The sequence below is a fragment of the Ornithodoros turicata genome, chromosome 9 (assembly GCF_037126465.1).
Source record: "Ornithodoros turicata isolate Travis chromosome 9, ASM3712646v1, whole genome shotgun sequence".
Classification (NCBI taxonomy): domain Eukaryota; kingdom Metazoa; phylum Arthropoda; class Arachnida; order Ixodida; family Argasidae; genus Ornithodoros; species Ornithodoros turicata.
In genome coordinates, this window is record NC_088209.1 from 36,974,780 (window position 1) to 36,990,543 (window position 15,764).

At 46.1% G+C, this 15,764-nt stretch overlaps 1 protein-coding gene and 1 long non-coding RNA gene across 2 annotated transcripts in view; one reads left to right on the forward strand and one right to left on the reverse strand.

The window, feature by feature from the left end:
• Positions 1–15,764, reverse strand: part of LOC135368811 (uncharacterized) — a 342,797-nt gene that overhangs the window by 78,290 nt on the left and 248,743 nt on the right. The window lies entirely within an intron of this gene.
• The window catches only part of LOC135368810 (RYamide receptor-like), a 124,866-nt gene that overhangs the window by 1,550 nt on the left and 107,552 nt on the right, over positions 1–15,764 (forward strand). The window lies entirely within an intron of this gene.

Below are 15,764 nucleotides of genomic sequence, written 5' to 3' on the forward strand. Positions count from 1 at the left end.
CACTTTCCTTCGCCGTCAAGCACACTAGCTTCCCACTATGTCCAGATTTTCAGCTCACTGGAAGAACATAACCCTCTTTTTCTCTCTCTCTTTTCGGGAATTCGGGAATCTATCATTTATCCTCTTGCACAATAGGATGGTCCCACGCCTGGCATTGTTGTCAAAAGCCAAGATCATCAGAAAAGCGGTTCCTATTCATATTGCAAGGGGAATCGCAATGGGATTAGGTGCAAGAGAATCCGGGCATTTATTTCCTGGGTCACCAAAGCAATAAACACTCGCCAGAGGTTGAAATACTCGAGGGATTACGATGTTTTGTCTCGGAAAATATCAACAAAGTGTACTTGGGGAGGGGGGGGGTGATATATTTAGTAGACGAAAGGAAAAAAAGAAACGGGAGAAAGGTCAGCCAAACGGGACGTCGGCCTGCTATTCCGCAACAAAAAGAAAATTAATAAAGATGAACCAAGAAGAAGAAATAAATAAATAGGAAAAGAAAAGAACTGGGAAGTAAAGAAGTTGAAGAAAGAAAAATAAAACAAAATAAAAAAAGAAGAAGAATGAAGGTGAAGAAAGAAGAATAAAATACATAAAAAAAGAAATGAAAACAATGGAGAAGTAAAGGATAGACCAACAAACCGTGAAAGAAGGATGAGACAGATTAAAGACAAAGATGACAAACGAAAAGATGACTAACAAACAGCGAAAGAATTATGAGATGGATTACAGAAGATGACTTTAAAAGAAAAACATGGGGTTAATGCGTTGAGGGTGAGAGTGGGGCACTGAAGAGTGAGATTGCGCGACTGGAGCTCACAGGCTGTTCATAAGATTTTACTTGGGGTCACGAAAGTTCACCAAGCATTATTTGACACAACGGCCTTGAAAATGAAACATGTGCTTAAGCATGGCAGATGAAGTTTATTACTTTCATTTGTACGGTCCCGTTATCCTTGCGCCAGTAAGGTGAAATCAAATCAAATCATTTGTACGGACACGTTCAGTACACGCGTTTCATTTACTGCTAATACTAAAGTACTGTAAAGAGTATCTTAAATACTTCTTAGAGTACTTAGTACTCTACTCAAATTACTTTCAGTTCTGAGTATCTTGTACTCTACATTAAATACTTTTTACGTGGAGTATTTAGTATCTTACTTTAATTACTTTTGCGCAGTATTTTGTACAAGTCTGACTTTCTCAGTGGGTACAATATGGGCATAAAGATCAGCAGTTCACCTCCCTGATGTGTGTCTGAAATCATAACCACAACTGTGTTTGGCGTCGTCAACCGTTTTTTGTATAACGCTCAATTCGCGGTCTCCAAGGTCCAATTAGGTGCACAGATGAAAAAAAAAAAAAAAAAACAGAATATGATACAGCAAGTTTGCTTCTCGACTTAAATCGCACACATGCACACACGACTGTTTCCTTCTGTATGCACGGACACATTAGTGTGGACATGTTAAATGCCGCGTCATCGCTTCCATAGGTTTCACCACATCAGTCTCATCGCATCTTTGTCTGGACTGTTCACCATGCTTACTGAGAAGTAACAGCACAGAAACTAGTCCGCCGGTCGACTAACTAGCTAGTCATGTAACCAACTACTCTGGTCTCGCCGAAATTTGGGCCATGGCGACTTGACTATTTTCTGGCTACTTCGCGGGTACTTCTTGGAGCTAACATTTGGGACTTTGGTGTACCTAATAAGAGATCAGAGTAAGATAGCGGGATAGTTTCCATCGTGGCGATACATCTAATGCTGAAGTACGCTTTATCTAAAAACTATCGAAATACCCTTTCTAGTCTTTTAAAGCTTGTTTTAAGGCTTCTGAGCTGTTCAAAGCGGCTTCAAAAGCTCGAAATCGGCTCTGTACAGGCGCTTAAAGCTTGTTTTAAGGCTTCTGAGCGCTTCAAAGCGGCTAAAAACGCTCGAATACCTGATCATATTACAAATAGAAAACCCACTGAATGCAGGAACCCAGTTTTTCAGGAGCATTGCTTCAGGAGGAAAGCAAGAGACCCCTTTCGGTTGTTCCACGCTGTCGTCCGTAACCAATAGACCGGGTGCTTCAAGTATCGGCACCAGACCTGAAGCTGCTGGAACTCATTAGGTGATCTTGTGCGCTATTGCCTGTCACACGTGTGTGATGGTAAGCGCAGCGTAACGCTTCACAGCTGCTGTTCCTGCTAACGGTGCTAAAGAGGCTTACAATACACGAACGAGACGACACAGCCAACGATGACTTCTCTGTCGTTTGCCAACAAAGTGCAAATTTCACTCGACGGAACCCACACAAACTTGTAAAGGCGGACTATGCTGCACCTCTCTGAATCTCTGGTCCTTCTCAGCCAGGGTTTCATGAAGCGTTCGTATCCCGTGACTTTTCAGACGGGCATGCATAAGTTTGTTATGGGAAATAGCTACGTCGTGATCGATCACAACATGCTACGTTTGCAAATAATAATAATAAAAACAGAATAGAAAGTCCGATTGCCACTCTTGTGTATAGTCGAATGACACATGGTCAGCATGTGTCTTTGCCGCGCAAGGATCCGGTGCGCACCATGCCGTCCGCCTGCCACACAAGACGTCGTCCAACTCTCTTAAAAACGATGGTGGTGGTGGTGGTGGTGGTGGTGGTGGTGATGGTGAAAAACGAGGGGGGGGTGATGGCAGGATAGGCTCGCCGTTGTTGGCCACACAGAAGTGGGCGTCGTCACGACTATAGCCAAAAAAAAGAAAAGGAAAACGAACCTCACCGCATAGCACGCTCCTAGCCAACCATCATCTCGAGTGTCAACGTTCTTTCCCCTGATTCGCTGAAAATGTGGGGCGAACGCCATTTTTGTGGCGTTGTGCAGTTAATAATTGCCACAAAAATGGCGTACGCCCCCATTTTCAGTAAACCTGTGGAAAGAACGTTGACGGCTTGGACCGTGCTATGCGGTGAAGCTCTGTGTTATTTTTTGGAGTGACGGCGGCTCATCTTTGTATTGGGAACGAACCGAACGCCATTCAATGTGCAGTCAACCACCGGCTTATGAACCGACTTTATATGATGCCTCGATTTCCGAACAGCGAACGAAATTTCGGGGAGCGAAGTCGAAATAAATATATCCTCCCCCCTCTCCCCAGCGATTACGGCATGCAGTTACATCATCACCACCAGCACTACCGCCACCTTTGTCTTTCACAATGCAAATTCTTCTTCTTCTTCTTTTTCTTCTGATGTGTCGATCTCGGTGTTCTGAAGGGGGTGTTACCCGAGAAGACAGAGTTCTCCATCTTGATACACGTAGCCCCTCGGTCGTCGCGCAAACCTATTTGTTCTGGTGGAGCTTATTTCACAATATTAGAAATGAATTTCACCACATTGCACGCTGCAAGCCCACCACTATCTCGAATGATGTCGTTTTCAACATATCAGGGCAGATAACGATATCATTCGAGATGATGGTTGGCTAGGAGCGTGCTACGCGGTGAAGTTCATTTTTAAGAGTGCATTTGTCAATTGAGCACTCTTAAAACATGACTTTACCGCATAGCACGACCTTAGGCAACCGTCATCCCGAATGACACCGTTCGCTCACACGATCTGTTGAAAACGGGAGGCGTACGCCTTTTTTTTTTGTGACACTTGTGGTGGAGGTATTGGCGTGGAGGCCGGCTTGTCGTTGTATAGTTGTCACAAAAAGGCGTACTCCCCGCGCTTTCCACAAACGGTGTCATTCCGCGGAATGGTTGACCTTCAGCGCGCTGTGTGGTGAAGTTTTGTTTTGAGTGAGGTCAACAACAGCGAGCCGATCCTGCCATTACCCCCCCCCTCCCCCATCTGTTCTGAGAGTGTAGCCAAACAGAGTCAACGTCAAGTCAACATCATTAACCTTTACCATGAGCAAGGTAGTTCACGTTCCTTGAAACTCTCGTTTCGAGTCAACGCCTTCCATTCATTCGAACACCACACTCTTAAAAATGAACTTCACCGCATAGCACGCTCCTAGCCAACCATCATCTCGAATGATATCGTTATCTGCCCTGATTTGTTGAAAACGGGAGGCGTACGCCTTTTTTGTGACACTCATGCTGTCCATAATTGTCACAAAAAAGGTACGCCTCCCGTTTTCAATAGATCAGGGCAGACAACGATATCATTCGAGATGATGGTTGGCTAGGAGCGTGCTATTCGGTGAAGTTCATTTTTAAGAGTGCACGATTTGCGAGTCCCTCGATTTGCGAAAGATTTTCGAGAAATATTTGTCATTCACAAATCGAGGGCTGACTGCAATGTAGCCGCGTCCGACGACCGCACACAAGTAGCCTTATTGTGCAGGATCTCATCGTACCGTACAATGCAGCTGTCGCGTAAGGCACAGCACACGCGGTGTTTCACGAAAAGGCATCAGAATCGAAGGAAACGACAATCAGAAGAAAGGGCGACTCGAAAGGAACCCAAAAATAAAGCGCTCGAAGTCCAGCACCAAGCGGTCGAGAGAGCTACGGAAGCGCCGAAGAAGATTAGCGGCGGAGGCAAGTTGCGCGCGCGCGGCAACTGTTGCGGGGCAGCTGTGGGCGCGCACAGCGAGCCCTTACACTCTACTAGCGGGGCAACTTCGACTTCTACGAGTGTAAAAGTGAACTGCAAAGACGATGGAGGGTATCCAGAAAGGGGGGGGGGTAAGCACTGTGGGAGAGCCAGAGCCCACCAGAGAACCCCAGGCGCAGCGGCGATGACAGGCAGCGCGCGCCGCCTTCGCCGTGTCGTTCGATGCGAACGGGTTTGTAGCAAAGGGGCAAAAGAATTGCGATCGTAACGTTTCCGTATAAAACACTACGAATCGGACACACGCCCGAGCTGTATCTTCTTCTTTTTTTTCGAAAGCATCCAACGTAAAATTAAAAAGTCTATGCATGGGTTACTCAGCGGTCCGCCTTTTGCGGACGCCTGAAGGATCTTTACTGGAAATAAATTTGCAAATTATTCTGCTCGGGGATTTTCGTGAAACAGCCGCTGAACTCGATTAACCCAATGGCCGTTCATTAACAAATATCAGAGCTTAAGCGAGGCTGTGAGGAGGCTTAATGAGGCTTCAGTGGCCGCTCAGGATTAATCGAGGCCCCTGTTCTATGCTTCATTAGCTCAGCAGCAACTATACGGCACAGCATAAGGCTGCGGTATATTCCACGGGCATGTCGGCATTGGTGGGATCGACGCAGCTGCTCGGGAATCGTTCCGTTACTCACCGGCGCAAAATACATGTATTCTACGTTTGAGTTTGATTATACTATATGTAATACTCTCTTCGTCAGCTGGACTCTCGCCCTTTCTCCCTATCGAAATTGCTTGGTCCCTGGCCCAATCCAGCCCAGCAACGCTCTGGCTCAAAGCTCCTCTGACATTTCTGGACACCATCGGACTTCGATCGTTATTGTGAAGGGGCTCGTTATTTTATTCCCCCCCATTCCATCCAGCAATGGGGTAGAGTATCGCCTGTGGCGATGAAACTCCCCACTCTCCAAGGTCGAAAATAAAGTTGTTGTTGTTTATCGTTCACTCCCAGCCGAGGACAGCTGTTTCGCTCTACTTGGACCTCGTCAGCCCGGCGCAGGGAAGCGACACGATTTTGGGTCGGCACAAGCAGTGCGTCTCGGCGAGACGTCAATGTTTCAATGTTCTACGGTGACGGCGCCACCTGTGGAGGACGCAGTACAAGCCAGCAAGGAAAGGAAAAATAGCCGAAGCTCTGTGGCTGCACGTTGAGCACATGTTTACAATTTGATCGTGCACTCCCAGCCGAGGACAGGTGTTTCACTCAACTTGGAGCTCGTCAGCCCTGCGCAGGGCACTGACACGATCCTGGGTCTGCACTGACATTGACGTATATATATATATATATATATATACAGTCAACCCTCGATTTATGAACACCCTCGGTTCCCCGAAAAGTCGTTCATAAATCGAGGGATTCATAAATCGAAAATTCCGTTAAGTGAGTACTATCGAGCAAATGGAACAGTATTTCCGAGTTGGTATTGTGTTTATAATGCAATATATTGTGTAATTTTGCTTTCGACCATGCCTTCTGCTGTATCAATCTCACAAAGCACAGATGTTAGCGCATTCACATTCTGTTTATTATGCAATACTAAATAGTTTAATCTTGCTTTGGACCATGCCTTCCGCTGTGTCAATCTTGGAAAGAGGAGATGTCAGCAAAATCGCACTCAACTGGTCTCGGATTTCCTCTGGGGTTTTTAACCTATGTTTATTAATCTCCGGGTGACAGCGGACACCTTATTCATGAATTGAGGTCAGGAACACTTCTGCAAAAACCCGTTTGTTGTTCGGATTTCGAGGGGTTAAGAACAGAGGGTGCAATACCTGGAAAACGTTTTGCCTGTTCAGGCGTCATTCATAAGACCACGAATAATCCCTTTGAAGGTTTTTGTTGGCCTCGGAACGACCCGTTCATAAATTGAGGGCAAAAACGCTGGGCAACTCCTAGTTGGTTCCCAGAAATTCCATTCATTATTCGAATATCGAGGTTCATAAAACGAGGGGGAAATGTATGTAAAAAGTTTGGTTCCTCGTGCTAGTGTACATAAAACGAGGGAGTTCATAAATCGAAGGTTCATAAATCGAGGGTTGACTGTATATTCTACGTGTGCAGATGTAAGCCGTCTGTTTTGCAACATCCAGCACAGCGGAACCAAAAGCAAATGGACGAGAGCAGCACGTCCACGTGCTCTTGAAGAACAAAACCCTTCCCCATTGAAAAACATAAACCACCAGAATAATTTCTGGTGTGCTCCGGTTGCGGTGACTGGGGCATTTCTTGTGTTTCTTCTCAGGTGTCAAAAGCCGGGTACCCTGGTGTTTCTGCTGTCTGTCCTCTGGTGAGGCTCACCAGAATTTCCTATGTTCGACACTAGAGTACAAACACCAGAAATGCCCCAGTCACCAGAAAACACCACAAGCATTTTGGCGAAGCAGGCGCTGAAAATGCGATTTCGAAACACTTTCGACTGCCCGTGGTGATGATCCACTGATGGTAATAGCTTGCCGTTGTTGGACTCGCATCTGTTAGCATCGTCACGACTGAAGCTGGAGATGAAGATAAGGTGATGATGGGGTGATTATGGGTGGTGGTGGTGGTGGTAGTGGTGGATAGGCATGCCGTTTGTCGCCCTCACAGAGGTGGGCAACGTCACAACTGACGCCCTGGGGGAATGTGCGTCATGGGCCGACTTCGGGTGATGATGACCAGAAGATGGGAGAGTGAAGTAGGTGAGCTCGACAAACACTGCTCACTGGGGGGGGGGGGGGGGGCGTGGTAATGGCAGGATAGGCCCGCCGTTTTTGCGAGCGCGATTGCTGACCAATCGGAGCGCGCACAGGCTTGTCGGCCAATGGGCTTGCGACAAGGTGTTTCGGCGCCGTGGTCCATTTTCTGCTGCCGCGACGGCGGAGGGCTGAGCAGGGCTGGATCGGCGGACGTGCTCTTTTGTCTGTATTCGACCATACCAGGCCACTCGAACGTTGATATTATAACACTACTTTAGTCTGACGTGCACACCAGGATACATCAGAAAGACTCCAGAATCATGCTGGTGTCGCACTAGATCCCACTGACGGGCAAATCAAAAACAGAATGCTGGTATGGTACGTGTGCACATCAGTAGAACCAGCCTACGTCAGAATCTCCCTGGTGCGATGCCAGACCATATTGGTGTGCACATCAGAAACACCGCAACAGTCATTTTTGTTCCTACGGTGAGGGCAGTACTATTTTTGAAATGCGATGTGGGCAAGTATTGTGCTTGTCTTATCCTGCAGTTTGGAATACAAACAGTGTGTTTAATGCCAGAAGATAGTGTTGGTGTTTGCAGAGCCGACCCGATATTTCACGCAGATTGCCACCATCGATGCGCAAACGATTGGCAGCACTATACTTCACCAGCTCAGATTGAAACAGCGCACCGGTGCTGCATCCTGTGGCGTGAGGCAATACTCTCTGCCTATTCTGATAATATGTAGTCGGTGTCGGACAAGCCAGCAGGTACTCCGAAGAGCACCAGACAGAAACCATAGAAGACCTTTTGACGTCGCGAAAGTGTTGGGCAATTGAGCCGCTTTTCGTAAACAGATTGCACAACGTACACTTATATGTTCACTTGAGGTCCATAGAACAGGAGACGTGAAAGTGTTGGGCAATTGAGCCGCTCTTCGTAAACAGATTGCACAACGTACACTTGTATGTTTACCTGAGGTCCATAGAGCAGGAGACGCCATTTTATCACCTAGCCAGCTACGTGCTTCTACGTAGTCGCGCCGTAGTTGCTGTAGTATCGTCACGACAAACGTGGTGTAACCACTGGATGAAGAAATCGTTGCAAGAACAATCTAGGAGTACCCCTCTCGTGTCCACCTGGTTCACATCGGCGCTGGACAGAGTGCTGGCCCCGCCTGAATTTGCTTCCGAGAGCAGCGTTGCATTCGACTTGTAGTAGTGACCGAAACGTTTTTTTCCTTTTAATAATTTTCATTCCCCTTCGAAGAAAATAACAGGATTCAACAATAACTAGTAGTTTTCGATTTACAGCCAAAGTGAAAGAATTATGTCCACACCGATACTAACCGAATCACATCTTCATAATTATACCTTAGGCCTCTGTACCCCCCTTTGGGAATCTCATCCCACCCGAGGGTTCCAGGCCCTTTGCCGATAAGCAAAGAAAGAGAGGCCAGGCAAGCATAGTAAACTCATGAGAAGGGTTTACAACCTTTCTCCCAAACCCACTCAAAGAGCAAAGAATCCTCTGGCAAACAAAGAAAGGCTTGAGAGCACCGTTCGTTCGCCTCGCGCGCGAGCTCTAGCTACTTCACCCTCACCCTCACTTCACCCTCACCTTCATCCTCACCTTCATCCTCACCTTCATCCTCACCTTCATCCTCACCTTCATCCTCACCTTCATCCTCACCTTCATCCTCACCTTCACCCTCACCCTCACTTCACCCTCACTTCACCCTCACTTCACCCTCACCTTCACCCTCACCCTCACCTTCACCCTCACCTTCACCTTCACCCTCACCTTCACCTTCACCCTCACCCTCACCTTCACCTTCACCCTCACCTTTATCACCTCATATGTGCCCGTACACATAGACTGTAAAAAAATACTTGTGGAGATGATAGTCTCGACATTTCGTGTTGATGACTGGGCAGCTACGCTGTCAACATTCTTCTCTCTCTCTCCCTCTTTCTTGTTTCCTTTCTTTCCTCTTTTTCTTAGGGAACAGAGGGAAAAAACCAAAAAGCTTCCCTCTTCTTTAGGGCGCCGCTACACTGGTCGAAGGTGGTCAGCGAATGTTGGTCACCGAAATGGGAGCATCAATCCGTTGGTCATGGACAGTGTTAGTGGACCAATTTCTGCCCCCTAACTACAGCGGAGCTGCTCCGTTTGTTACGAACCCTGTGCAGACACGTGGACGTCACAAACGGCGAAACGTGCCGGTCGAGGGAACGACGTCCAGCGATGGAAGCAACGAGGCAAGCCGTGTAATTGTGTTGAGTATGTTCGATCCATTTCGGTGGGTACAGAATTCAGTAATGCTATCGGTATCACAAGGTAAACGTCATATTAAGCGTGACTGTCTTATCTTACCTGTCAGATCGTCTGCGACACCGCCAACCCTTTGCTTCCCAGCGACACGTATGAACATGTTTACCGCCTATGACGTGTTGAAGTAGCAGTCGTATACTTTGCGAGAAAGCCCAATAAATCGTAAAGAATGTAGGCATATCCCAAGTAGCACAATGTACTGAAAGTCGAGTGCAATAGCGGTGGATGGTATGTGTTGTATCAATGACTTTAGTTTCACGAGTCTGTTCAAGGACTTTCACCTACCCCCCCCCCCCCCCCATTGCACTCGACTTTCAGTACATTGTGCTGCTTCGTCCGGACCAGTCATGTAAGAATACGCCATTCTTCACGCTTGTGGTTTACCCCGGAACGCGCAACGAATCTAGGCGAATCGTGCCTGTGGAGAGCCATCTTATAAGTACGTACATACCCGCTCGTACTTCAGGGTTGATGCAAATTGTATTGTTGGCGGCGTCACGCATCAGTTACGTCGGGAGTTAGTTCCACGAAGTTTGGTGTAGACAGAACGATGAACATGTGTTATTGATAACTTCGCATAGCTTAATTATCTCGCACCAGTGGTGCGTGCGCGTGGATGGCTGGCAACAAACAATGGCCTCCTGCGGCAATGTAACACATACAAAGCTCACCCAGACCTTAAACGGGCACCAAAGTGCGAAGATTTCTCCTCTCGCCATGAAAGATGATGCCGTTACCTCGACACCAGCATAAAAGGAACGAGATTCATCCGTTGCGTCGTTCGTGACTTACCAGCGAAAGAAACCGCAATGCGCGCTTTCCATCTCTTAATCAACAAGCCGGCTATGCGGAGAGGTCTCCGATTGGTCTCCTCAAACGATCCCCCGCGATGATTGGATAACTCGTTTGAGGGGAGACCAATGAGAGCCCGTTCCGCATTGTGGGCCTTCTTAAGGAGGAGCAAAGCGTAAATTGCGGTTTGTTTCGCTCGTACGTCACGAACGACACAACTGGTGGCTCCCGTTCCTTTTGTATTGCTCTCAAGGTAACGGCATCTTTCATCCCGTGTGAGGTTCTGTTTTTGTTTTATTTCTTCTTCTCAACGAAGATCAAGGACAAAGTAAATATTAGTGAGGTAGTCATAGAAATAGAACTGCACCCTTCAATTCGATGGATCCAAGGATAACGCGTACAAGTTCCATCCAGATAATTTCATTCTGTTGCAAATGAATGCTTGCCTGAGCCGAGGAAGATAGGAATGTATTATGACTTAAATCGAATGCAGCAGCATCAGATGTGAGATCCGTATTTGCATTGAATATCGTTGGCAGTCTTAGCGCGCGTGTGCGAAGAGGTTTGAACAATGTTTACTCTAATGATGGTTTTAATCCGAGGTGATATGGGTTCTCCTAAGAATACATCGGGCTTTCGTCTTGCGAACTGCGCTGTTACCGAATATGAATGGAAAGCGAGGAGAGGTACTGCGTTATTAAGGCGACACAGAGGACGAAATTCATAACGCATGACGCAACCTGAAAGAGTGATCTAATCGCTGACTTAGGTATCGAGCTCGACGAATCTATAATGATGTGTGCGACGAATGAGAGTGTAAAAGATTATAGAACAAGCACAGAGAATGAATCATTTGAATTTTGCTTGCGATATTTTGTGCGACACATTATTTAATGGCCCTGTAGTGAGTCACAGGAGCAGTCCTTTGCGAATCTGATTGTATACGGTCGAACATAGGACGCCTAAGCGATGCAGTCTTTAAAAAAAAACTTCTAATACTAAAATTACCACGATAATCTAACAAATAAACGCTATTTTTCCTTGCTGATTTGTTATGATCATCGCTATTTCTGTAATTCCCGATTACGTCTTCCTCACAGTATTTATGGTAGTAGTTACAGTATTTAAATGCAGTATTTTTGTATTTAAATACGTATGTCGAAAAGTATTGATGAAGAGTACTTAAACACCCCTTTCAGCAAAGTATTTTGTACTTATATTTAAATACTCAAAAAAATGTATTTATGCCCATCCCTGGTCGGAGGCTACGGTTCATGATTCGTTCATTCAGAGAGTCGTACAGATGTCGATCGATACAGATCGTCGAGATGTCGATAGAATGAGAGAGGACAGCAGGAAGGAGTGGAAGACAGGGGCGTTATTATGCGTCCGCTGGGCCGACTTCAGGGGGAACTGCGCCGACATTCGTCTGGAAAGTCTTCGGAAAACCCAGGGAAAACCTCAGATAGCACAGCCGGTGGAAGGATTCGAACCCCCCGACCTTGGCTACCACCAACAAGCGGGACGCCCCTAACCCACTCCGCCATGCCCTATATATATTAATACAACCAAAAGAAGGTTGGAATACTAGTGGAGAGAAACTAACAAGGAGCACTTCCAAGACTTTAAACTGCGTGGCTAGGACACGAACTGCACACTGCCATGACCACCCGTTACAAAGGGCACAGCCAACAAGATCATCATCATCATCATCATCATGATTATTTTTATTGGTGTAGCTCGATGCAATACAAACGCACGACATTCGTTGCGAATGTCATTCTATGGGAATGCGATTCAATTTTCCGCGTGACAGGTGTATAAGCCATCACCGTCGTTTCAGGCAGCAGTGCGTTCCCAGCAAAATGGCTGAACGCATTAACGGCCGCAGTGCGCACGCCTTGTTGGCAGGCTTTTTTTGTTAGCGCAGGTATCCAACACGCAGCCCGCCAGAGTGGACTATCAGAAAACAGCATGAAAGTAGGCGTCTACCCTGTGCCACAGTTATTTCAGTATGGCGCGCACACACACACAGTGCCATTATCTAGTTCTAGTGAATCGTTTTTACTCAAACACACTGCACGTTTGAGTAAACCGCTCCGCACACATTGCACTGCACGCCACCGTACTGAGGAAGAGAACAATTATTTTACTACGTGCTGTGCGTGGCGAGACACAAAACCTTGAACGCACGCACGCGCCAAGCTCTGACGTCACAGTTGGGAGAGCTGCAGCCATTCCCATTGGCAGTCGTAAGCACGCGCCTTCTCTCGCGCTGCCTCACTGGAGGAGAAGTGTGCAGTGATTTTCAGTGCTTTATTTATTTAAGTGCCCATGAAGAGCAATGTGATGTCCTTAGACAGATGAGTTTCGGTATTGGCCGTCGGGCAACTTGAACATGGAAATAGAGCATTGGTGTTCATTGCACACACCCTCTTCAAACACAACTTCACCACAGAACACGCTGAAGGCAAACCATTGCTCAGACACTTACAGTTATATCTGATTTATGAAAAGCACGGTGCATGCGCCTTTTTGTGACAGTTTACGTAACTGCATAAGTATCGCAAAAAGACACACGCCTCCCATTCTCAGCAAATCAAGAAAGAGAACAATAGCATTCGGGATGATGGTTTGCTATATAAGCAATATTATGCGGTGAAGTTCTACTTTAAGAGTATCCCCATTTCCTTTTTGTTTATCACATCACATCACATCACATAAACTATTTTAAGAGTGCGAGCTCAATTTGCTTCACTGCGAATTTCATTCTCCGTTGTCTCCTTATTAATTCCTCTCGCTTTCCATTCATATTCGATAACAACGCCAGACAGAGTGCTGAAATATTCGCAAGGCAACCCATCCCTCTTCGAAAGGAAGAGTCGGCTCTGCATCGTCTTCGCCTGAATGTCGCCCGTACTCCATCGTTCCTGTTCAAGATCAAGCAGCGTCCCTCTTCGGCGTGCCCCTCCTGCTCCACCGACGCCGACACCCATCATTTACTCATGACCTGCCCAAGATATGCCGCTCCTCGGACCGCACTCACGCACCGTCTATCTGCCCTGGGGCACAGAGACCTGTCTTTGGCCACCCTACTGGGCCCCGTAGGGCAGAAGCAATGGGCTGTTACCAGAGCGCTCATATGCTTCCTGGGTGACACTGGGCTCCTGGACTGCCTCTGAGCGGTCGTGCACTCATGCCCCTCTGCTGCCCATGTGCCGCTTGCGTCTTTCTCCCTTTCTGTTTTTTTTCCTTTTCTTTCTTTTCTTTTTACAAGGAATAGCAAGTCGGCTCCTGCCTGGCTGACCTTTCCTTTTTACCTGCCTCTTTTTTTTTCGCAATAAACATATTCCCCCCCCCCCCTCTTCGAATTGAAACCATCCTTTGGGTAAACTTATGTTAAACCCTTCAAACGCCCACGCTAAGACTCACAACAATATTGAATGCAAATACGTATCTCACATCTCATGCTGCCGCCTTCGATCTAAGTAATGATACACTCTTATCTTCGTAGCCTAGGGGCAAGTGCACAATTAGAACAAATGAAATTATCTGAATTATCTGACGTTGTACGCGTTGCCCTTGGATCCATAGAATTGAAGGGTACAGTACCATTTCTATAATTATCTCGTGAGATTTACTTTCCCCGTTGAAAAGCAAAAAAAAAAGAAAAAACTGAAATGTCGTACAAATGTTACGGCATATTTCGATTTTATTTTTTCCTACACGAAACCAAATCAAACATTCATTTCACATTTCGCTACAAAACGCTAATCTAATTATTTTTCCTCGTAAGCATAAGTTGAGCTTAAGTATCTTCTTTCTTTTTCTTTTTTTCCTATCTGCTCTCGTTTTGCCTACAGTTATGATTGGATTACGTACGATACATAACATAATGCAATCTCGTCTAAGCAAAGAATTTAATGTATCATCCGATATCATTCGACAACGATAACAAATACACGCAGTAACTGTGCCTGAAGAAATTTGAGTATGTTCTTCAGCTTTCACAGTCGTATGTCTTTAAAAAAGGAATTCGTTAGTAAAGAGGGACTAAAGTGCAAAAATGGGTCGCATTTGGAAGCTAGCGGTGGCGCTGCCAGTCGGTCCGTTTATTACTTCCTTAGTTCGTATATTACCTTTGTACTTCAGCTTACCTTGGGATTTTTGTATAAGCGGAGCATGTCCCACGTGTAATGCGTTCTTGTTAAAGTTGTAAATTGATTAAAATCACCATTCCACACTGCACGTCCACGCACCATTCTGCATGTTACCTTACTCCTATTATATTATATTATTATATATATTATATTACGTGACACCTAATGCATCGGTGATGCTAGGTGAAGATGGAGAGGGCTTCGACTGTGCTGTCAGTATATAAGGGCTTTTGGGCTACATTGCACATTCATTGGGAAACAAAAGCCAAACCCATAATGTACCAATTTAAATGCGATGCAATAGCTTCACTTTTACCAGACTGCAGGAAATTTCTTTGCGTTTGCTCTACACCACAACGAGTCGTCAATATACTGCATCAGAAATCAGCATTACCAACAGACTACCGTATTGAAAAGCATTACGGTAGGAACTTTATAGAAGCAAGAAAAGCCGCAGTAAATCATAGCACCGCAGCTCAACCGTAATGTAATGGAATAAGTTATGCCAACCCGAAAGCCCCCTTGTTTAATTCATGAAGTATATTCGCCGCGTGTAGGCGTCCTAGGGTAGCAAGTCGCCATCATTATCACCATCATGAAGTGCATTCTATGAGCGATCGCGTTTTGATTTCGTTTTTCTTTCCTTTTCTCTTTTTTTTTTTGTCTTAACATTTTCTGATACCGTTTATTCAGCCGATAGTCTCTTTCTTCTACTTTCTCAATACAAAATTCATACAGAAAACAGTACTGAGAGGGCAAGCCCTAGCTGTCGAACAGTACAGATACGCGAACGTTTACACTTGACGTTGCATACGTCTCGTGAAGGGTGTCAATATACGCACGAAAAAAACAGGTACCTGAAAGATCTTAGCAGGGAAGTATATTCGACACCAACAGGGGAAATCTATGTATCACTGAGGAAATACGACCTTTCTAAATGACGTATGGCGTATATGTAAGGGGGTTCCATATTTGACCACCGCCGGAAAAAACGACAAACTAGAATATGTGTGTGAGTGAGTAAAAATGTAAGAGTGAAAGGAGGATGAGTGAGGGAGAGTGGCTGGTTTGTCCCTTCAGATGACGCACCCTGGAAGTCGCTGAGAAGGCGTGTTAGCTTAGCTCAATTGGTAGAGCCCTGGACCGGCAATCCAGAAGATGTGGGTTCGAGTCCTACAGCTGGC